The sequence below is a fragment of the Gorilla gorilla genome, chromosome 10, assembly GCF_029281585.2.
Source record: "Gorilla gorilla gorilla isolate KB3781 chromosome 10, NHGRI_mGorGor1-v2.1_pri, whole genome shotgun sequence".
Taxonomy (NCBI): domain Eukaryota; kingdom Metazoa; phylum Chordata; class Mammalia; order Primates; family Hominidae; genus Gorilla; species Gorilla gorilla.
This window is the reverse complement of record NC_073234.2, coordinates 49122011-49145947: the sequence shown is the minus strand read 5'-3', so window position 1 is coordinate 49145947 and position 23937 is coordinate 49122011. Positions and strand designations below refer to the sequence as shown.

The following is a 23937-nucleotide window of genomic DNA, read 5'->3' as shown; positions in this document are numbered from 1 at the left end:
ACAGATAGCTTAACAGGGAGCAGAATATGGTTTCGGTCTATTATCGGGCCAGATAAAGGCAGCAGCTGAAGCTCAGAGGAGCTAGTTGGACTTCCAAATAAGCATCTCCAGAAGCCCTGCCACTCCCTGGCCTTGCAGTCCCTCTGTTGGGTGGGATAAGAGTGGGGGTTGGGCTGGGCTGGGGAAGGGCAGCCAATGGAGATGAGGTGAGGAGCAGAGGGAGTGGGTGGGCTGGGCCAGTGGGCGTAGATGGGCTCAGGACTGGGCCCCGGGCCTGGGCTGCTGGATGGAGCAGGGCCGGCTGGTGGGAATCCAATGACCCCAGCTCCTCTCTGAGCGGCCACTGGCTACCTTTTGAGAGGGCAAACAGTGCCAGGAGGGATCTGGGGCTAATGACTGTTTTCCAGCAGTTGATTCCTCTATGTGGGGTTTATCTGCCTGGGTCATCATTCTGCAGTCTGCACTTACCAGGGTAATAGCAGGCTGGTCTGGGGCCTCTGCCTGCCCATTGGCCTTGGGGCCCTGCAAACAGATGGCAGTAGATGAGGGAGGGGAGGGCAGGAATAAACAGGAGCAGCACCCACTGTGTTTTCTGAAGGGCGGCTCCCTGCCTGTGTTTTCTGAAGGGTGTCTCCACAGCTTGGGGGGGCGGAAATCCTGGTGAGGACGGGAAAGAAGATTCAACCCAGGGCCAGGGGCTGGGTTTCAGTTGCCCTCCTCCCCCTCCTCCTCCAACTCCAGCCTCCCGCTTCCTACCCCTCTCGCATAGGGAGGCGGGCAGAGAAACACGCCTACAGCAGCCCATTTCAGGAGACTGAGTGCTGGGTCACTGCAGCTGTGTCCTCAGCTCAGGGTGGCTCCCCTCACCACAGGCTCATTGCCGCCCAGATCCAGGGAACCCCCACGGACACCCGCTCCCCCTAGTCCTTACCCCAACTGTCGACCCCTGCCCAAGTCCGCACGGATCCCTTCACTGGCCTCAGGGGTCCCCCTCCTGCCGCACACTGCTTCAAAGCCATCCTCAGGAAGCCCCAGCTGGAGAGGGCAGTGCTGCTGACTGAGGTGGCCTGGGTGAGAGACGCAGTGCTTTGAGGACTCACGTGGCTTTCCAAATCCCATGGCCACCCATGTGGAGGAGATATTTTCAGTTTACAGTTGAAGATGCTGAGGCTCTGAGAGCTTAAATGACTTGTCTCAGTGTGAGCAGAATAGCAGCCTCCCAAAGATGTCCACATCCTAATCCCCAGAACCCATGAACGTGTTCCCTTACGTGGCAGAAGGGACTTTGCAGATGGGATTAAGGATCTCGTGGTGGAGAGATTATCCTGATTGTCTGTGTGGGCCCAGTGTCATCACTAGGGTCCTTTAAACTGGACGAGGGAGGCAGGAGACTGAGGTGGTGTGAGGGAGATGGAAGGGAGCCCAGGAACGTGGGCAGATGTGGGAAGCTGGAAAAGGCAGGAAAATGGGTTTCCCTGTGGAGTCTCCAGGGGGACGTCAGCCCCACACCTTGATTTCAGCCAGTGAGACTGTTTTGAACTTCTGGCCTCCAGAGCTGCAGTGGTAAGTAAGATTTATTTATTTATTTAGAGACAGGGTCTTGCTCTGTCACCCAGGCTGGAGTACAGTGGTGAGATCTCGGCTCACTGCAGCCTCCGCCTCCTGGGTTCAAGTGATTCTCATGTCTCAGCCTCCTGAGCAGCTGGGACTACAGGCATGTGCCACCACACCTGGCTAAGTTTTGTATTTTTAGTAGAGATGGAGTTTCACCATATTGCCCAGGCTGGTCTTGAACTGCTGACCTCAAGTGATCCTCCCACCTCAGCCTCCCAAAGTGCTGGGATTAGAGGCATGAGCCACCACGCCCAGCCAGTAAGATTTATTTAAATGAAGAAATAGAGTTGTGTTGCGTGGAGCCCCTAAATTCTGGAAATCTGTTACAGCAGCCGCAGGAAGCTAATGCTACCAGCTGATAAGTGGTGGAGCTAGATGTTGAACCCAGAGTGGAGGGCTGGGTTCCAGGCTGTTCTCTTGGCCTGGCGTGGCTGTGCCTGCCACTTTCTCTGCCTCTTGTCCCACTCCCTGCCTGTGTTTTCTGAAGGGCGGCTCCATAGCTTGGCGGGGGGAAAGCCTGGTGAGGACGGGAGAGAAGATTCAATCCAGGGCCAGGGGCTGGGTTTCAGTTGCTCTCCTCCCCCTCCTCCTCCAACTCCAGCCTCCCGCTTCCTGTCCCTCTCCCACAGGGAGGTGGGCAGAGAAACACGCCTACAGCAGCCCATTTTTTGGGGGTTCATGTTGGGGGCAGGTCTGTGCTGGCTGTCGGAGCTGGGAGTGTGGAGAGCACTGCGGCGGCACAGCTGACACCGCCTCTGCCAAGGTCCACGCAGCCTGGCTGCCTCCACGCTTCACTGGGTTTTTCCTTCCTGGCTGCTGCATCATTTGATGCAGGGGGAGGGTGGGATGAGGGGGTGTCTTTGGGTCTCTCCTCGGGGGGCCCCTGAGGTTCTGTGTGGCTATCTCAGGGTAGGGGGTGTCTGGGTGCCTGGTGTGGGGAGGATCCGAGGGCCCTGCCCCTGTGGTGTGTGTGGGTGGGGGGTGTCCCAGACACTGTGGCCCTTTCTGGGCAATGTGTCTCTTAGCCCCTGCGTGTGAATCTGGAAACATGAGCATGCGAGTATGCCTGTGTGTGTGTGTGAATTTGTTGTGACTGTGTGTGAACATGTGTCCCTGCACCCTGTGCTCACTCATTCCTCTGTGTGAACATGTGAGTGTGCAAATGCGGCTGTCTGCTCATTCTCCTGTATGTGACTGTGTGAACACGTGGGAGCACATGCCTCCTCACACCCTGCATGTGAATGTGTGTGGACATGTGAGTATGTGAGTGTGCAGACACACCCACTCATGCCCCCATGTGTGGATGTGTGTGTCTCTAGATGTCCTTGTGGGAGTGAGTGTTTGAGCATGACTACTTCCTCCTCTGTGTGTGAACATGTGCGTGTGTGTGTGAGTGTGTGGCTGGGGAAGCGCCACCCCCCAGCCATCCAGCATTGCCTCATCCCTGTGACACAGCCGCTAATGACTGTTTGCCATTGTCTGAGCGGTGGTGGCATCACCCGCACTAATGACAGTCTCCCCTGCCTAATGACCTGGCTCCTGCCCCATTATTTAGGAGCCTCAGGAGCACTGGCCCTGTGACCAGAGAGATGTTGACCAGCTCAACACATTTCCCTTTGGGGTGCTGCGGGGGGGTGGGGAAGTCATAAATCCCACCCCTCCCCGACAGCCCTCAGGGTGCCGGCGTGGGCTGGAATTTCAACTGGCTGATGGCATCCTGGGCGGGAAGCCCCAGGTCTGGCCCTGCCCTCTGTCTCTGGCAGAGCTGGGCGGCTGCTGCCCCTCCCCACAGGTGACCCTGGACCCTGGCAGCCAGATCCATATCAGGTTCCAAAGACAGGGCTTTCCTTTCCACCGTGAAACCCTCAGGCCGTCTCACCTCTGCGAATGGAGATGTCCCTTCTGAGCAGGGCTCTCTGTGCCCAGGAAGCTCTGATCTGCAGCTGACCTTGGGGAGCGAGGGGGTCTGGAGCAGCCAGGGAACCACAGGGTCCAGAGCAGGCTGCCTGCGCGGAGGCCACCACGGAGCCTGATTCAGCCACACCGTCAATATTTCTTTTATGATCAACATTAAATTAAAATAGCCTCTGGATTATGGAGGAGAGCTGGGCAAGGGGGCTGCCCCCTTTCTGTGAGCCCACAGCCACAGCCATTTCTTCATATTCTCTTCTGGCTTTCAATCTGCTCCTTCCCATTGATGTTCCCCACTTACAGGCAGGCCTCCTCCTACCTGAAGTTTACCTGGATCTGCAGGGAAGCCTAGGACTCTGCCTGGGGCAGGAGGGACTCCTTAAAGGTGTTCTGGGTTGAGAGATGCAGGCCTGCAACTGGCTGTGAGACCTTGAGCCGGGGGTTGGGGGAGCTGCGGTCTCCTCTGCCAATGCAGATGCAGCGGTACCTGCTCCCTAGGGCTGCTCTGGGGAATAGGTAAGCGCTGAGCATTATATAAACCATTCAGCATTATACAAACCATATAAACATTGCCGGCACACAGCAAGCACACAGTAAATCTTTTTAAAGCCTCTGAACCTGCATTGCCTCCTCTCCAAAATGGAACAGATAACTGCTGGTACTCATGGCTGTCATGAGGATAGTGGGAATCCAGGGGAAGCGCCTGCTGCAGAGTGGGGCAGCTCCGGCATCTTTCTCATGGAGTCCTTGGCTTGGCAGCTTCTCTCCTCACCCATGAGGGGCTGAGCGGGGGAAAAAGGAAGGAGTGGTTGCACTGGCTGTTTTCATTGCTGCCTCAGTGTCCCTGTCCTGGTGGGGCACTCCCTCACTTGCCAGCCAGGGACTGTGGCTTGCTTACATTACTTATAGCGGGACTCATCTGTGACTCACTAGAGGGGCGTGAGGAGAGAAAACCAGCCCAGTGCATTACAGAGTATCGTTTTGTAAATGTATGTGTCTATTGGTTGCTGTAAAATGTATTTCTTACTGTGCGTTGAGGTTAAGAAGCTGGAGACACCTGCTCCACTGTCTCTGGGCGGGGCAGAAGCAGGGGCCTGGGGACTCCCTGGTTTTGCCTTGCTCCTCCTCTGCTCCATCATGAGATTCACACTAAGCGCCCATGTGTGCTGTCCTGGAATGGCTGGGCCCCAAAATGCGAGAGCCCAGATCCAGCTGGAGACACATCCCTTCCTGCCCCCAACAACCCACAGAAGTGCCCCCCCCATGCCATGTGCCTGGGAAGGCCCACACCTGACATCCAAGGTGCTATGCCACCCAGGAGTGGCCTGCAGGCTAGAGGGTGCTGCAGGACAGGCAAGGGTACAACGGAAGGCCTCCCAGGCTTGCCTCTCATCTGGACCTAGGCCCAGATGAGTTTCAGGGCTGAACCAAGCTGTTCCTGAACCCTGCTCTTTTCCTCATGATGCTGGACACTTAGTCAACCAGCCCACGGGTAGGGCGAGGGCATCAGAAAATGCTTCCCACAAAAGCAGACCAGTTGGGGGTGGGGGCCCTGCAACCCAGGCATGGTTTTTTTCCTTCCCCCAACACAACAGCCACACCCTCAGTGTGGGCCTAAGTGAAAGCTAATGGTGGGCAGGGGCAAGGGGTGTTGGGGCACCCCAATAGCAACGGCTGCCATTTACTGAGGGAGGCCTCTGTGCCAGGCGCAGCACTGATCAACTTCAATCTTTATGACTCTCTTAAAGTGTTCATATCTATAAAAAGGGTGCTCATTTTATAGATAGCAAAGCTGAGGTCCAGAGCAGTTATGTCCACACAATTAGTAAGTGCTGAGAATCAATCCCAGGTTGGTCTCTCTCTGCATCCTTCTGTGGCTTCTGAGGGAGAGACTCATGTGTGTTACTGGGGACACAGCGCTGGCACACAGGCTGGTTCCGGAGGCCAGGAGGAGGGAACTTGGTCTTGGAAGGCTTTGCAGTACACCAGCTGGAGAGGCTTCCTTTGAGGAGAAGCTGACCTCTTCCAGGTACTCCCCAGAGATTCCTTTCCCAGTATAACCTTAGCTGGGGCCTCCCTGGCAATGAAGGCAAGAACTTGCTCATGGGGAGAGCTGCTCCTCATTGAGAGTTTTATCAGTGAGATTCCTTGATTATCAAGAGGAAAAAATTGCAGCAGGGGAGATGTGACTTAGATTCCAAAGTCTTCTTTGGCACTCCTTAAGGGCAGGGACTAATCCTCCAGGGACTAAACTTCCAGCAAAATAGGCTTAATGAACACTGGAGACTCTCGCAACTAGTGATGATCGTGGCATGTGTAGCTCTGTGAGAACATCTGAAAAGTAATACATAAATAAGGGCAAATGAGTACAGGGTAACTTGGGATCTAAGTGCCGAGGGGACGCGAAGTAAGTGGTGTAGTAAGTGGTAAAATTTGGGTGGGGTTGGCCAGGGAAGGCTTCCAAGAGCGGGGACTATGTGATGGTCTGGGAGGGACAAGGCTTTCTTTGAGGCTGGGGCAGGCAGGGGGAGCAGCTGGCATCTGGCATCCTAGCGGCATCATTCCAGAACCAGCCAGTCCTTGGGAGCCGTACCCCAGAGACGGCTCAGTGACCTGGTACTCTGGGAATTTGCCCTGCCTCCTGGGTGGGGATTGTCCAGCCACACGCCTGTCCAGCTCAGTTGGTGCTACTGGAAAATGACATGGAAATGTGGTGTGGCCTTGAGCCAGGTCCCCCTCTCCAGGGTTTTGGCCCAGTTTTGGCCTAGTTTTGGCCTGTGGCCCATCCAAGTATCTTCTCTGTGAGATGCTGGGGAGAGAAAAGAGGGGAGTGTGGCTTCTGCCAAGGTGGGGCTGAGGGAGATTCTGGGAAGTGGACTGGGGAGTGCTACCAAGGCCAGCCATCCCCCTCCTTAGGAGCCAGAGGCCAGTCAGGAGGGTGTGTGCCCTGTGGTCAGCCTGCTTCCAGACTCGGCTGCATCCGGGGCAGAAGCCCGGACCTGAGGCCATGGAGAGAAACCTCAGATTCACAGAGCTCCTGGGCTGGAGGGGACTTGAGTCTCCCGTTTCCTTACAGAGAGGGAGGTGGGGGCCAAGGGTTGGGAAGGGAGGATAGAGCGTGTGTATGTGTGTTTGTGTGTGTGTGTGTGTGTGTGTGTGACTGTGTGTGTGTGTGTGTGTTTAGGGTGGATGGACCCAGGTTATGAGGTTTCTGATTTTTGAGGAATTCCCTGAGGGTGGGGGAGGCTGGTGTCTCTCAGACCAAGGTCTGAGGTGGGAGCAGCAGGGGCACCTGGACTCTAATGCTGGGGTGGTGGCTGCGGAGGGAGAGACAGGCAGAGCCCAGGTGGCTCCCTGCAGGAAGGGTAGGTGAGGAAGTAGGGCCGGGAAGCTGGAAGGGGTAGGACCTAGGTGAGGAGATCCTTGGTGGGGACAAGGAGGCACATGTGTCTGGCTGCGCTGGAGCTGAAGGCCTGAGAGCATACAGTGAGATGGGGAGCAGATAATGCACCCTGAGGGCAGAACTCTGGGCCATGTGGAGTCCTCTCCCTGTAATCAGAAGGCAAAGGGAGCCCCTGGTGGTCCAGTAGGACCAGATGGCTCCTTCACATGGGGCTGCTAGACAGGCCTGCCCATGCTGTGTTCCAGAAGCTGCAGCCTGTCCAGCCAGGCTCAGGGGAGGGTCTTTGGATCCCCAATGGTGGATTTTGGGGTGGGTGGAGGGGATAATTTGGGGAGAGACATATCCAGGAATTAGCTGGGGAAGGAGAGGTTGAGGGTCAAGATACAGGAGACCTTGCGGTTGGGGTTGACTCCTGGTCTGTCTGATCTCTACGGACACGCTGAAACAGAGAGAGAGAGGCATCTCTTTGGGGATTATAGTCCCTTTACAGCTGGCATTTAGGTGCATGCCTGCAGCAGCCTCAGGAGTGACAGCATTTGGCCACCTATCTCCTGCACAGCAAACTTCCTGTGCTTTAAAACAAGGTTGTCCTGTTCAGGGTCAGCAGAAAGAGATGCAGGGGAGGGACTGGCCCCTGGCGAGGAAGAGAGCCTCCCCTCCCCTCACCCATTGTCTTTTGGGGTGAGGGGGCAGCACGGGGAGGCTACTGGGGAGCATGGAAGGGCCTGGAAGGAGGGACAGAGATGGTGAGTCACTAGCTAAAGGCCACACGTGGAGGCCGGAGGAAGCTCGTGTCTGAGCCCCATGGGGACAGCTCTGTTGCCGGCTCTCCACAGCCTTTCCGTCTTGTCTTGGGCTTCTTGCCCAGGCCCTGCTGTCAGTACCTGCTCCCTGAGCCAGTGCCTGGCGCACACAGCCATGAGATCATGGGGCGGGGTAAATTGGCAGGCCCCCGATCTCCCCTGGAGCTGTGGCAGGTGCATGTTGGAGCTCTGGGCTTGGCGCCTCTGTAATCTCCCTCCTGGCCCCTTGCAGGGAGGTGGCTCCTCCAACCAGCCAGTTCTGCCTTTTCCACCTAAGTCCCCAGCCTCCAATAAAGGTGGAACATTGGCCCAATCCATGGCATGAATTCTTGAGATTAGACTTCAAGAAGGACTTCCTACTCAACCTATGGGATGGTGGGATAAGGGTAGAGGGAGTTAAAATTAGGAACAAATATTAATAATAAGTGTATTATTCATCATCGAGGGCTTATTCTGTGCCCTGCTCTGTGCTAAGTGCTTTGCAGGTAGTTCTCATGTAATCTTTACCATAACCTTGTAGAGCACAGAAACTCAGGCCGAGCTTTTGCAGCCAGTGAGCAGAGGAGCTGGTGCTTGTGCTGAGCTTCTAGCTGTGGGATAAATCTGGAGGGTACAGTGAGGCTGGCCACTGGAGGATGACGTGGGCTCCCAAGTGCCCATGATCCATCATTTAGCATTCAGTTGTGAATAAGACAGGGGTATGGAGGTCAAACATATAGGAAAGGTAAGAGCTGAGTTCATGTTCCAGAGGGCGAAAGTCAGGACGCAGAGGTGGGTGGGACTGTTTCTGTTTGGCATCTCTTGAGTCAGAAAAGAAGCAAGCACATCAGAACGGCAGCAAGAGGGATCGAGGTGAGACAGCAAGACGTTCTGACTTCCAGGGCTGCATGTCATCAACACGTGAGGGGCGTGTTTCCTGGAGAGGGAGAGCTGCTTACCAGCTCAGTCAGGAAGTGGGAGGATGGACGGCCCACGGTGGGGTCTCTGTTCAGGCTTGTGTGTGAGCACCTGTGTGTGCATCATGTGTGTGTGCCCAGATATGTGTGTCCACAGTCTTTACTGAGGCATCTTCTGCCTCCAAGGGCTCTGAGATCTCCAGCAGTGTCTGTTATTGTGAGCACAGGCCCCCCCAGAGAGGACTGTTTCCTTTGCTGATGGTCTGAAAGGTACTTTATGTTCGGATGCAGTGCTGTCTTGATTGGGGACCATTCTTTTTCCTCAAATGTCCTCCAATTTGGCAGACCATGTATTCCAATCTGGAAAACTCCACCCTTACTTTCAGGAATTTTTCTCTGCCCCTTCTCTAAGGACCTCCATTCCCTTTGCCTTTCCTTGAGGATAAATGCCTTTCCTTGATATGACTCGTTCGTCCCTGCTGCGTTCCAGCTTCCGCAGGATTGGATCCACTGTAGCGAGTCCACACATTCTTAGTAGCACGGATGCAGGGGGAGAAGGGGCGCATGAATGACTGTGTGTGGCTGAGGACAGCCCTCGGGTGCTCTCTGTCAGGTGTCATGTTGGCAGCTGGCCCTGTCTGCCCTTGGTGTCCAAGCCTGTGCCCCGTGTCAGGGTCTGGGGTCAGATTCTGTGTTTCAAGATCCAATAGCAACACACACACACACAAATTCCTGGATGTCAGGGCCAGGTGGGACCCCAGAGACCACCTAGGTGCATCTATCCTTCATTGATATACAAGGCACCCCCCAGAGAGGGAAGGGCCTTCCCTGCCCAATATCACACAGGAAGTTGAGGGGATACAGCCGGGTCTCCTGACTCCTAGTCACAGCTCTCTTCACCATTCCACATTCTCTCCCTAATTTTGACAACCCCCTGTACCTTCCTCTCTCTCTCTCTTTGCTGTCATCTCTGTACTTTTCTCATGTCCTCCCCTTTCAGAACCTGCCCATTTCTCAAGGCCTATCCTGGCCCTCCTTCACTCTGGAACCTGCCTGATTCCTCTCCCCTAACTTTTTCTGCACCATTAGCGACAAGTCCTGCTAATTCTCATCCCCTAATTGTCTGTAACACAAATTAATGCTTGATTACTTGATGCTCTAATGACCTGGGCTCTAACCAGGCTCAATTGCTTTCTAGCTGCGTGACCTTGGGCTACTTACTTAACATTCTTAGTCCTCTGTTTTGTCATCTGTAAAGTGGGGCTGGCTTTTGAGCCTGAGTAAACAGCAGAAGGCAAGACTCAGAGGGGTAAACTTCAAAAACAGTGTTAAAATCTAAGGTGTGATGGTGGTGTGTTGGGAGCAGTGGTGAGAAGGCAGGCAGGGGTCAAACTGGGGGAGCCTCAGCTGTGGGGGGCTTATGTTATTGGTAATGGGGCTTCCATGAGGCTTTTTGGAAGGGAAGTAACAAACCCCTACCTAGAGCTTGAAGTGGGGTAGAAAGGGCACCGGCTTTGCAGCTGGCAGATCTGGATTGAAATTCCAGCTCTACCACTGACTAGCTGTGTGATGCTGCACACATTGCTAGATCTCTCTGAGCCTCCTTTTTCAATCTATAAAATAAGGATTATACTCACCCTATGGAATTGTGGTAAGGATTAAACAAGAAAAGGTCTATTAATTGCTTAGCTTGGAGTCTTGCACTTAGTAAGTACTTAACAAGGAGTAGCCGTGATTACTGGTGCTGTCGTCATTACCCAGCAGCGCGTGTCTGCCTCCTGGCCTGCCTCTGTCCTGGGTCTCTCTGGGCCCTGGGTGTCAGGCTCATTCCTCATTTCCCAACCTGGAAGCTTCCCAAGGGCAGGGCTCACATGCATCATCTTCTTGCTCTGGCTGTTTCAGGAAGTGATGGGAGTGGGGAAGGCTGTTGAACTGGTGATGTCACAATTTGGGGCTTCTGGGTGGTTCTGCAGAGGCCCCAGGGACCTGTAGGCAGGTGGAGAGGGGATGGAGGAGGTCTCAGGTCCTCTTGCTCACCCATCAGCTGTGTAGTGTCTGAAGTGATTAAGGAGCTTGGGGAGGTTGGTGTTGACAAGATGTTAAGCCATTTCTCCCAGGGACAGTCCCCGGGGCCTCAGGCACCGTGGTGGGCCTACCACTGCTCCGGAACCCCATGGTGGGGGCAGGCCCGTCCCCCAGAGAGGGAGCATGGAGGTGGGAGCTGAGGGGAACTTGACTGACAGCTTCCCCACCCCCGGCTGAGTGTCTCCTCGGCCCATGCAGATGGAGTGGGGAGCTAGACCACACTGTCAATGAAATCATTAGAGCCTAATGTTAGACAGTGTTTCTTTAACACCTACTAGGGGTTCATGGGTGTGCTGGGTGCACAGGACAATCATTTGGCCAGGTTGGCTGGGCCCCTGCCTGCAGAGAGGTTACAGTTTAGAGGAGGATTCAGACAAGCACACAGAGGATACGCACCAGGAAGGGAGGAAGCCTGGGGGCTACGGGAGCCCTGAGGGGTGCACTTGGCCTCTCTAGAATGGCCGTGTGAAGTTTTGTAAGGGTGAGACATAGCTGGCCTGTAGGCTGAGCCAGGGACATGCAAGCAGTTGTGTGTTTGGAGAGCAGACCAGGGTGTTAAGAGGGTCGGGTGGAGGTGATGGTAGGGGGTGACAGTGGCTGGAGATGAAGCCAGAAAAGTATGCGGGACTCTTGAATGCTGACATGAGGAGTGAGCTTTCTGTTCCAAGGGAAGCTGGGAGCTGTTGAAGAGTTTTAAGCAGGAAGGGATGTGGTCAGATGCAGGGGCTGCGGTGCTATGGGAATGGGGAGGATTGCAAGGGGTCTGCCTTTGGGTTTCATGGAGCAAGGGAGTGATGGCAGGGGCATGCTCCTGCAGAGGGAGGAGGGGATGGGGTGTGTGGGTCTGGAGCAGGCAGTCTGAGGTGGGCCTGCCCAGGTGAGAGGGTGTGGGGACTCCATCAGGTCAGGGTTTGGAGCCCAGGGCAGGGCTGAGGGAGGGGGAAGGGTGAGGTGGAGGGCTGGACTGCAAGACCAGGCAGGGGAACTGCGGCTTCAGCTCTGCCAGCACTTCCCTTAGGCCTCCCAGGCTGGTGTGCTCCACTGGCCCTCAGAAAGACTTGTCGCCTCACCAAGCCTCAGTGTTCTCATCTGAAGAATAGAGCGGGCAAGGCCTTTCTCCTACATACTCAGGTATCTGATTAGTGAACAGTCACGGTGTCTCCAACTGGGCCCTGAGTTATGGGAGAGGCAAGCCCATGACCCACCAGGCCCCCCCAAGAGCCGCGCCACAGCCTGAAGTGGGCTCTCGGTGTTGACCAGCTCTTGGAGTACTTCAGGAGGAGGTGGAGGGACTGGGGAGTTCTAGGAGTGTGTCCACGATAAACAGCCGCAAACAAGATCCCAGGTCCAAGGCTGCCTCCCCTCCCCTGTGACATGGGGTGCTCTCTCAGACGCTTCCAGCTCATTGGGCTTTTGAGCCACCCCTGCGTAGTGGGACCAGGGCCCCCGGGGCTGGGAGGACAGGGAATATGGGGTTGTAGCTTAGGCATAACGGGGTGAGGACCCCAGGACTCACCCAGCTCTGAAGGTTGTCAGATCTTTGCATTTTACTGTTCATCTTCTGCCTCTGCAGAGCCCTGAATGGGAAGAAATGGGTTCCATGTGCAGCAAGCCAGGAGAGATTTAGGCAACGAGAACCTCCAGTTCTGTCTTAGGGTTCCCAGCTTTCTCCTTGTCCTGAGGGAGCCGCTGAGCCTGTGGGCGATGAGGGGTGCCCATTCCCCAGTGCTTCTCAGCCTCCCCCACCTGCCCTCCTGGGGTACCTTTGTCTGCCACTTGCATCCTGTTGGAAGCTGTCCCCAAGTGCGTGTTAGGCAGGTGGCAGGTGCTGGAGCAGAGTGCACCACCCTCCGGTGATCACTGTGAGTTGGGGTGAGAGTGGGGTGTTCCTGCCAGCCCCAGGAGAGGGGAAAGCAAGCCCCCGTCCACCCTTGTGGGTCTCTGCTCCTGGAAAAGGTGCTCTAGCAGGTTCATCTGTGTGAGTCACTGTCTTCCATGTGGGGTAAGTTGAGCCCTGCCTTTTGGATCTCAAAATCCAGGGATGCCGAGATCCTGGGTCTGGAGAAGGGAGGGGGCACAGGGCAGCAGAGCCCTGGCCTGTCTTTCCTGACGGGGTATGGAGCTGGCAGGACAGGGAGGCTAGGTGGCTGGTGGTGCAGGGTGTGCCTATCCCTCTACCTCCTTCCTCACAGCCCTGCACTGCTCTGTCCCCGTCTGGCCCCTCTTCTCTCCTCACTTTTTCTTCTCTGCTTGTCTTCTCTCTCACTCCCCTCCTGTCCTCAACCTTTTCGTCTCCCTCCCCGCAGTCCTTCCCTCTGCCTCCTTTATTTCTTCCTTAACCCCCTGCCCTTCCATTTCCCATCTCCTCCTCCACCCTCCAGTTCTATTCCATCCACTTGCCCCACCGCAGACCCGCCTCCCTGAGTTCAAGCTGCCCATTCTTCCTTCTTGCAGCCCCTGCCCATCTGAGCAGCAGAGTTCATCCCATACCCTGCAGGGAGTCCAGCGCCACCATGATGTCCCTCTCTTCCCTCCTTGAGGCTGGCTGGGTCCAGCCTGAGCTGTGCCACCTGCTGGCTCAGGCCAGTGGGGTTGTGCCTCAGGCTGGCTCCTGCCCTTGCAAGCCAAGGGCTTGGCTGCAGACCCGACAGCGGCTCCCAGAGGTGAGGCTGGGGATTGCAGCATCCTGCCAGCTGCAGTTCCCTCCCTGCTGTACTCTCGTTCCTGATGTCCTGAAGGTCCCACTTACATGTCTACTGGTGGGCATGAACGTGCGAATGCTGTGTGGACACCTGGGCATAGTCTGTTGTTCATGCATGCACGTGCGCATCTGGTGTGTGTGCATGATTTGAGTGTGTACCTTCTGCCTTGAGTGAGCACCACCCCTGGGAACCGCAGTGTATGTGTGAGTGCTGAGTGCACATGACTGTGCAGGTGTGTGATGGAATTCAGGCTCCTGCAGACTTTGCATATTTGTGAATGTGTACATTTGGGAGCATGTGCGATAGCACCAAGTCGTGTGTTGTGTTTCCCTGAGTACTTGGAGAAGCTTAAGTGCCCTGCCAAGTGTGTGCTTGTCTGTGCCTGGGGACACCAGTGGGCACCGGAATAGCATGAAGCCACGTGGACATGTGTGAGGTGGGAGGGGGCTGTGGGCACTTACACAAGGCTGCTTGTAGCATGCACCTGTGTGCCCAAGAGGGACTATCTGCCTGTGTGAGTTATGTGCACACATGTGTATTCACTGCACATGTGAGGGATATGAGACCACCCCCACCCCCGGAAGGTCTGTGGCACCATAAAGGCACATGTGAGCAGCGAGCAGGGCCTGAGGAAAGCTGTCTGTATCTGCATGAGGAGATGCATCCTCACAGGCCCAGGGTGTGGCTGTGCTGAAAGGGGACATATTTAGTGATTTATGAACTTTTAAGGAAAAGCCTCAGCCCCCATTCAGGCCCCAGACACAGTGACCCCCTGCCCCCACTGCCACATCACTCAGGCCTGACATCAGCCAGGCACCTGAAACCACAGGAATGAGAGGTGATCTCCTTGCTCCTGCCACCTCACCTGCTCATCCACTGCAGGGCTGATGCCAGGGGACAGCAAGGATGCCTCCCGAAGCACCTGCTGGGTGCAGGAGTGTGCTGCCAAGACCATGCTGCAGTCCAGGCCAGAGACCCCTCTGCAGCCACGGAGGCCACGCTAGCCCCACCCGCTGGCTGAGAGAGGGTTGCAGGGAGTAGGGATACCTGTCTCTGCCTTGGTGGACTTGTGGTCCAAGTGCCCCCTTTCCCAGGCAAGCCTGACTCCTTCAGGAGAGCTGGTGGGCTTCCCAAAGTCTGCCCTCTGGGACTGACTGGCCATGGAGCAGAGGAGAGGAAGCCGTTGATAAATGTGGGATGGAGGAATGAATGAAGAAACGGTGAGGCTGGGTGAGGTGGCTCACACCTGTAATCCTAGAGCTTTGGGAAGTTGAGGCAGGAAGATTGCTTGAGTCCAGGAGTTGGAGACCAGCCTTGGCAACATAGTGAGACCCTGTCTCTCTATTTTTTTTTTGAGACAGAGTCTCAGTCTGTCGCCCAGGCTGGAGTGCAGTGGCACGATCTCGGCTTACTGCAATCTCTGCCTCCCAGATTCAAGCGATTCTCATGCCTCAGCCTCCCAAGTAGCTGGGATTATAGGATTGTGCCACAACACCCAGCTGATTTTTTGTATTTTTTAGTAGGAATGGGGTTTCACTGTGTTGGCCAGGTTGGTCTCCAACTCCTGACCTCAAGTGATCCACGTGCCTTGGCCTCCCAAAGTGTTGGGATTACAGGTGTGAGCCACTGCGCCTGGCCCAATCTCTCTCTTTTTTTTTTTAAATTTTAGAAAAGAAACAGTGGTTCCCAGGGGTGGTGGTGGCTGGCCCCAGGGAGTGCACTGAGGGTGAGTGGATGGCTGTGCTTGGCGCTAAGAGATTGGCCTTTGAATTCACTTCTGCCTGATCCTCATTTTTCTCCTTTCTACGAAAGATCAGAAATCCCCTTCAAGTTAATTATACCAATGAAATTCAGAGGTGTGCCTGGTGCCTGGCACATGGTAAGTGCTCAGGAAATGACAGGTGTCTCCTTCCTGAGAGCTGACAGCTGCCCTGAGCCCCTTCCAGAGCAACCCCTGGACCAGCCATGAGTCAGCTATGGCTGGGCAGCAGGGATCCTCGAGTTCCTGTTCTGGAAGCATGAGTCAGGCCCGGGTGGGAGAGGAGGGAGGTCATACTGGGGTCAGATGCCGGACCCAGGCAGGATCAGACAGGCGCCTGGCTGCCACCTTATCATGATGCTTGTTGCTAGTAACTGGATCTCAGAAGATAAGGCCCTGGGGCTGAATGAAGCATTCCAGCTCTGTGGGCCGAAATGTTGTTGACATGGGCTGTACGATGCGTAGATGCTTTTCAGATAGCACAGCCTGAAAAGGGCCAGCAAGCTCCCGAAGGCATTGCCTTCACAGCTGCTTTTGCCACTACTGCTGGGGGCAGAACCTCCAGCCCTAGAGCTTGCCCAGCCTGGGGACCCCATCACCTCCATGAGAGCTCCTGAATCTAGCTTGCCAGCCCAGAGCCCATCTCTGATTTCTTGAGAGCCTCTATTCTTTATCTAGATCGTAGCAGTCACCAGTGAGGACCCAGATGTGCTTTCCACCAGGCTTTGGAGAACACCTGAGGAGTGGAAATTCCTATTTTAACCCTCTTTCCTACACCTCTGACTCTTGAGCAGGGGTCCATTGTCCGCTGTTGCTGCAAGCTGTGACCGTTCAGTACAATGGACAGTGCTCATGACTGGGGTGGGGTGGGGACAAGCTTCTCTGCGCTGTGCAAGTCAGTGTTTCGGCCACACTAGGCATGTGCCCAGTGCCCAGCTCCTTATCTCTAGGAGCCATTGTCTCTCTTGTTTCTTATGGCAGATAAAGATGGCTTATCCATCTCTTAGGAACAAAGCACGCCACTTTAGACAGTCACAAACATGAACGACCTTATTTAGGAATCAGGTGCCTCAGAGAGAGCCTTTGCAGGCTGAAACATGGAGGGAAGTGGTGTGGTGATGGGACTTATCTCTTTGCCCCCCAGATATGCAGAAGAAGGCAGTGCGGGCACACACACACACACAGACACACACACCCACACACACCTGGACAGAGAAACAAAGCATTCATTGAGCGCTTGCTGTGGACCGACCCTTGTTAAGCACCGGGAGGGAGTGTATAGAACAGTGAGTTTGCACAGCGCTTGCCGTTAGCAGCTCACAGGTGCATGGAGAAGACATGCATCAGCAAATGCTTACTGCTTTTCCATTTTTGAAATTTGTAGGACTATCCCAGGGAAAACATTGAAACTGTTAAAATATGCAAAAAGTGAAGCAGCAGCTTTGCTGTGGGGAAAAACAAACCTCAGAAACCCTTAGTGACAGGCCACTGAACACTGGTTCCTAAGGCAGTCCTCTCCTGGTTCCACTGGCAACTGCACCAGCTGGACCCCTGCCACCCCTGCTGGGGAAACAGTGAAGGGGAAATGGCATAGAAGGCCAAGGACAACAGGTTCTGGTGACTTAGATTATATATATATATATATATATACACACATATACACACACACACACACGTGTGTATATATATGTGTATATATATGTGTATATATATATAATGTGACAATACCAGAGAGCAAAGGCACTGCTCTCTTCCTCTCCCCTCCTCCCTTCCCTAGGCTCCTCCTTCCCTGAGCCTTCAGGGCCTGATGGGAAGGTCTCGGTCCCAGTGGAGGATAGGAAAAGTCCCGGTTTGCTTCGCTTCCTATCCCAAGCCCCAGAGGCCACAGGCGACCGACCTCCTCCTGGAGTGCTTAGTGCTGAGGTTCCTCACTGGAGCCTTGGCCTGCAGCCAGCATCCAGCCCTCCCAGGCCAGCCTCGGGCCTGAACCCCTGCACAGGGAGGTGTTTGTCTGCCCACGCCTGGCAGCCTGCCCCAAGACAGTCAGGATGAACAGGTTTGGCCACCTGAACTGGCTGCAGCCTTTGCCTTTAGTGAGATAAAGACTCAGCTTTCAGCCACAGCCAGAATGAAGTTTTGGGACTTTTTCTTCCCCTTTGAAATAATTTTTAACTTATGAAAAAGTTGCAAGAATAGTACAAAGGACTTTTTTTTTTCTGTATCATTTGAGAGTAAGTTGCTGGCCTGATGGCCCCTCACTCCTGAATACTTTAATGTGTATTTCCTCAAACAAGGACGTTCTCACTCTCACATAACCACAACACAGCCATTAACACGAGGAATTTCATCTCAATACATTACTGCCATCAAGTCCTCAGACCCCATTGGTTTTTCCCAGTTATCCCGGTGATGTCCTTTAGAGCAAAATGTTCCAGTTCAGAGTCAGGGGGTTGCGTGCGGCTGTCATGTCTGGTTAGCATTCTCGAATCTGAAATAATTCCTCCGTCTTGATTTCCATGACCTTGACACTTGTTTTTTGTAGTACGTCCCTCAATTGGGGTTTGCGTGATGTTTCTTCATGAATAGATTCTGATTCTGCATTTCTGGGAGGAAAATCACAGAAACCATGCTGTGTTCTTCCTACGGCATCCTGTCAGGCCCTGCACCATCTTAATTTGTTCCATTACCGGTGATGTTAACTTTGATCGCTTGATTAAGATGGTGTCTGCCAGGCTTCTCCGAGGTAAATTACTTTTTTCCTCTTTGTAATTAAAAGCACTTTATGGAGAGATCCTTTGAGACTATGTAAGTATCTTGATCTTCATCAAACTTCCTCCCACTAGTTTTAGCACCATTGATGTTTCTTGGCCTAATTATTACTGTGATAGTTGCCAAGTCCACTATTACTTCTGCATTTATTAGTTGGCATCTTCCGTACAGAAAAAGAAAAAAACTCTTTCTCTTCTCTACATTTATTTATTCATATTTTTATTTACATTAGTGTAGACTCAGGGATTCCTATTTTACTCGTGATTTATTTTGGCTTTATTTTATTAATTTTAATTTATTTTTGTTAATTTATTTTTGAGATAGGGTCCTGCTCTGTCACCCAGGCTGGGGTACAGCGGTGTGATCGTAGCTCACTGTAACCTTGAACTCTTGGGCTCAAGCAATCCTCCTGTCTCAGCCTCCCAAGTACCTGGGACTTCAAGTGTGCACCACCATGCCGGGCTAATTTTTTTTTTTTTTTTAAGACACGGTCTTGTTACGTTGCTCAGGCTGGCCTTGAACTCTTGGCCTCAGGTGATCTTCCTGCCTTGGTGTCCCAAAGTGCTGGGATGACAGCACCTGGCCTCGTTATTTATTTTGATGCTGAAAATCTCCCTGCTTGGCCAAGGGGTCACCCCTTCAGCAGGCTTCTGTGTCCTTTTGCCATACCCCCTCCATTCTTTAGGCACTTCCTTGCTTTCTAAAACAAGATGTTCCTGGCTCATCTTGTGCTTTCCCTATCCCACCCATGGCATTGGCCATCTTTCCAAGGAACAGTGGTTTCTCTTGGTGGAGAATAAGATATGGAAACCGAGATCTGGGCACTAGCTGCCCTCATTGCTTTTGAGAGTTGTTCAGTTTGTCAGTGATTCTTGGACTGGAATCAGGGGAAGGATGTTTCCTTTAAGCTTTAATATTCGAAACCAGCAACTCTAAGTCTTGTTTGGGTGGTGGGCAACATGGAAATAATGAGACCTTTAATGAAAAAATATAATCTATTGATTGAATAAACAACGTTCTACAGGAAATAAAATCATCAGTGGAGTTAGCAAATACATGTGCATATCTGTATATGTGTTTATGTAAATATACATCTACACAATTTAAATCTGTATCTATCTATCTATCTATCTATCTATCTATCTATCTATCTATCTATCTATCTATCCATCTATCTGTCTATCTGCCTATCTTGAAGGCCTTGAGTCCACACTGAAAACTCCAATACCAAACCCATGATCACATGGTTCATTCAGTTCCTCCTTTTCCATACTTATAAATCCTTTCTCCGTTAGTGAGAAGTGTGTCTTCCATCATACCTGTGTGTATAATCAGTCTGTCTGTGTAGCCACCACTGCCGGCACAGGTGCCCTTGTCTGTACTGGGACAAAAACCCTCCCTGCTGCTGCCCTGGCACAATGTCTGCCTTCCTGGCCCCATCTAATAGCTTTGGGACTAAATTATTCAGCAAGGCAGGCAGTTCTTTGGACATTTTGCTGACCAATGAATCATGACTTTTCCTGATCTTTGGAATGTTTTGCTCATAACTTTTTCTTAAAAATGATATGTTTTGCCATTTTTTTTTTGAGACAAGGTTTCACGCCTGTCACCCATGGTGGAGTGCAGTGGCATGATCTTGGCTCACTGTAACCTCTGCCTCCCAAACTCAAATGATTCTCCTGCTTTAGCCTCCTGAGTAGCTGGGACCACAAGCTCATGCCACCATGCCCGGTTAATTTTTTTTTTTCCTGTGGTGACGGGGTTTTGCTATGTTCCTCCAGGCCAGTCTCAAACTCCTGAGCTCAAGTGATCCGCCTGCCTCAGCCTCCCAAAGAGCTGGGATTACAGGCGTGAGCCACCGTGCCTGGCCTGTTTTGCCATTATTAAAGTACCAAATTTCATGAATAACATCTGCAAAGGAAAACCATTTATTTATGCACAACACTTCTGACAGCAAATGTGTGAGTTTTCTACACAAAACAATTCTCCAGTTCTCTGCAGACACCAACTGGGTGTCCTACAATTTAATTTAGTTTGAACACTAACTACCCAGGGTAGGGGAGAGCCTGCAGGTTTAAGTCTCAGTCCCACAAGACTGCTCCCATTTCAGATGCCAATCACAAGTAGTGGGTACTCACACCTCTGTCTAGTTTGGCCACAAATCCAGGGTTCCCATAACCCCCTCTTTAGTTTCAATAATTTAATGGCTCACAGAACTCAGAGACACTTTCTTTAGGTTTACTGGTTTATCATAGAGGAGATTATAGAAGACAGACATGAATAGCCAGATGAAGAGGAAATAGCACAAGGTCTGGAAGGGTCCTGAGTGCAGGAGCTTCCGTCCCTGTGGAGTTGCGAGGCACCGCCCTCCTGGCACATGGATGCATTCTCCAACCTGGAAGCTCTCCTACCTCATAGTTTAGGGATTTTTATGGATGCTTCAACACATAAGCATTGTCAATTATTACTCAATCTTTAGCCCCACTCTCCTCCCCAGAGCATGGGGAATGGGGCTGAAAGTTCCAAGCTTCTAATCAGACATTGACCTTTCTTATGACCAGCCCCTATCCTGATGCTCTCCAGGAGCCCACTGGCAGTCAGCTCATTAGAACCAAAACCCCACTCCTATTGTCCAGGAAATTAGGAGCTCTGTGTCAGGAACAGGGATTGAAGACTAAATATTAGAAAAAAAGTTGCTCCTAGCACCCCTATCACTCAGGCTATTACAAGGGTTTAGGAGCTCTGTGTCAAGTGCTGGGGGCAGAGACCCAATATATATATTGAATTATGACATAATTTGGAAAACAGAGAAAGGGAGTCAATCATAATTCCAGCCCTCAGTACAACCATTGTTTAGTATTTAAACATATTTCATTTTAGTTTTTTCCTCCAGTGCACCTGTTTTTCTTTTAAGCATAATTGTAAGTATAATGTTGCTACCTCTTTCCATTCTCCATGTTTACTTAAGACAATAAAAATATTCACTACTTACGAAATACCTGGCACATACCAAGATCTGTATAGATTGTTTTCTCTTTCTCATTTAATCCTTAACATAATCCTGGGAAGCAGGCATTTTCCTGACACTAGAGATAAAGAAACCAGGGCTCAGGGAGTCTCAGTTGCACTTTGGATAAGTGATAGAGCTAGGATTGGAACCTGGATATCTTTGACTCTGAAATCTCTGCTCTACCCATTGTGATATCCAGCCTCCCCAAAGCGTAAGTATTTTTTTTTGATAGTACAACACTATTCCCATAACTCTGATTTTACATGCAGACATATTATGCTAATGAGAGATGGTTTCACAACTTAACCACACCTCTTTGTAGAACACATGAGCTACTTTCTCTCACTCTATAAATAATGCCGTGATTGATATCTTCATGGATATGGCTTTTAACCAAATTGTTTTTCTAAAGGGTTGCCCTAATTTGAATGCCAGACTTAAACCGTAATAGCATATTATTATCTAAAAAAATAGTTGATGCTTTTTTAGGCAACAGTATCTTGGTTTAATCAGCACATAGTTGAATACAGGCTTGGCTTTATTCAAGAAACATTTAAAGGGTACCTGCTGTATACCAGGAATGATGGTAGGAATGGAAGATACACAGGTGTTTGCATTATACGACTCACTCAGAAAGCCAAAACCAGGGCGTTTCAATTACTCTAACCCATGACTCACTCAGCTGATGGTTTCAGGGGCTGTGCTGAAGAAGCCTTGGTGATATGGGTGCAAATGCCAAAAACATGGGTAAGTCTCATCAGCTCAGGGAAAATGTGATGCAGAGTAGGTGGCATTGCCAGCTGATGAGTGTGACAGTTACTAAGTTACTGTCTCTAGCTCCAAACCCACACTTAGACTTTCAGCTTTGGGGTGCTGGAGCCGACTCTATGGCTCACATGTGCCTTGTCAGCTGGCTTCTGGCTGGGATGTGCAGATAGGGGGCGCCAGAGGGAGACTTCGAGGCGTTGCTTTCTGTGGGCGCCCCATCTGCTTGCTGTTCTTGTGAGCAGCGCGTCTTCACCCTGCCATCCGGTTGGCAGTTTTCCCTACACTTGGAAAATCAGCCTCATTGTGCCCTGCCACTCAGAGATGCCAGCACCAGCCAGCCTGGTACTGGTACTGTACTACCCCTTTCTCAGAGCTCTGGGCCCCAGGCCCACAGGGCCCTGCTTTTAGCACCTGCCGAGCAGTGCTTCCTCCTTAACAGTTTGAGTTTCAGGGGCTCCTCCTCCAAGTTTCCAAGTTTTCGTAACCTCTAACTTCTTCCCTCTGTCACCTCAGCCCTAGCTATGGTAGCTACTTCTGCTAGTTCTGTGATATTTTAGAGTTAGTTACTCTTTCACTTACCCAGTCAACAACTCTAAACCTAGTTAATAATTCTATTTATGTATTTATTTTTTGAGACAGGGTCTCATTCTGTCACCAAGGCTGGAGTGCAGTGGCGCGATCTTGGTTCACTGCAACCTCTGCCTCCCGGACTCAAGCCATCCCCCTCCCTCTGTCTCCTGAGTAGCTGGAATTATAGATGTACACCACCACACCTGACTAGTTTTTTAATTTTTTGTAAAGACGGAGTTTTGCAGTGTTGCCTGGGCTGGTCTCAAACTCCTGGGCTCAAGTGATCCACCTGCCTCTGCCTCCCAAAGTGCTGGGATTACAGATGTGATGCCAGCCTTAGTTAATAATTCTTTACTCTGTTCGAAGAACTGGTGTGGGTATTGTCTCCTTATTGAACCTGACTGATAAAGGACAGGCCTTGAGCCCCCAAGTTGCTGAGGCCCTTATGGTAACCACATGTGTTATTTTGTTTTATTTAACAGTGTACACAGAGACATGAGGAAATTGTAAAGTTGATTTTAAATCAACTTTAAATCAATAAAGTTGATTTTAAAAAATCTTTGAGGATAGGTTGAAGTCTGTTTAATAAGCCATTTGAACTTGGGATCCCCTACCCCACTCAGAATAGCCAAATTCTGTCCCTCCTCACCTCAGCAGAGGTTTATTCTCCAGAGATGGCTAGATAGAGGGTCTTTGTAACAAGGTACGGTACATCCTATTGAGGGAATAGTCACCTTACTGAAAAGATAAGAGAGTAAGTGAAGGTTTACAACTGAATGCTGAGACCCCTCTGTCCTCTTCTCTCATTTTGTTTGCAGAATGTTGGAAGCCAAGCTTGCACATTCTAGGCAGCCATTTGGAAGATTCTTCTCTGTGCATGACCAGCTGAAAAGGAAAAACCCCGAAACATTGGCACTGTGATTTCTCCATGTGAACAGTTTAGTTCGCCGAGGTGGACATGCCTCATTCATGCTTATGGAGTGACCGACCAGCCTTTAGTGACACCCCCTGAAATGTGAGTCATCCATGGGTCACTAGTCATTGGAGAAGAGCCCCTCACACAAAAATTGGAGCTCAGACCACAAACAACAACAACAATCCAAAAAATAAAAAAATGAAAAATTAGGAGCAGAGACTAAATGGAAAGATGGAAATATTAAAATAAAAATATTATTTTGAAAATTAATATGTATTAAAATTTTATTTAAATAAAGTAAAAATAAATAAAATAAAAAATTAATATTAATTAATACCAATATTCTTCCTTTTATTAATATCATCAGGAAAAGAAGATATTTCATCCTGGAAACAAGAGCAGAATGCAATAAAAAGGGTGTAGTCAAAAAACAAGATGAGCCCTAGGAAGTTAAAACAATGATAGCAGAAATGAAAAATTTAGTAAAAGGCTTTGAAGAGAATATGAAAGAAATCTAGAGAGTAGAGAAAAAGGACAAAGTGCTAGGAAACAGGAGAGCAAAGATTAGAAAATCAGAGACCCAGTTCAAGAGTTAGTTCCAGCACTGAATAAGGAGAGTCCCAGAAAGAGAAAACAGAAAGAATGTAAAGGAAGAAAACTCAAAGAAATAGCTTGAGAAAATTTCCTGAACTGAAAGATATGAGCTTGTTGATGCAATAGCCCACTAAATC

The 23937-nt window shown here is 51.4% G+C and overlaps 1 long non-coding RNA gene across 1 annotated transcript; it reads left to right on the top strand.

The window, feature by feature from the left end:
- The first annotated feature begins 10625 nt into the window (after positions 1 to 10625).
- Positions 10626 to 23435, top strand: LOC109029064 (uncharacterized). Its single transcript, XR_002008059.4, has 3 exons — positions 10626 to 10708; positions 11731 to 11843; positions 23109 to 23435. It is a non-coding gene; the product is annotated as an uncharacterized lncRNA (long non-coding RNA).
- Positions 23436 to 23937: the final 502 nt, after the last annotated feature.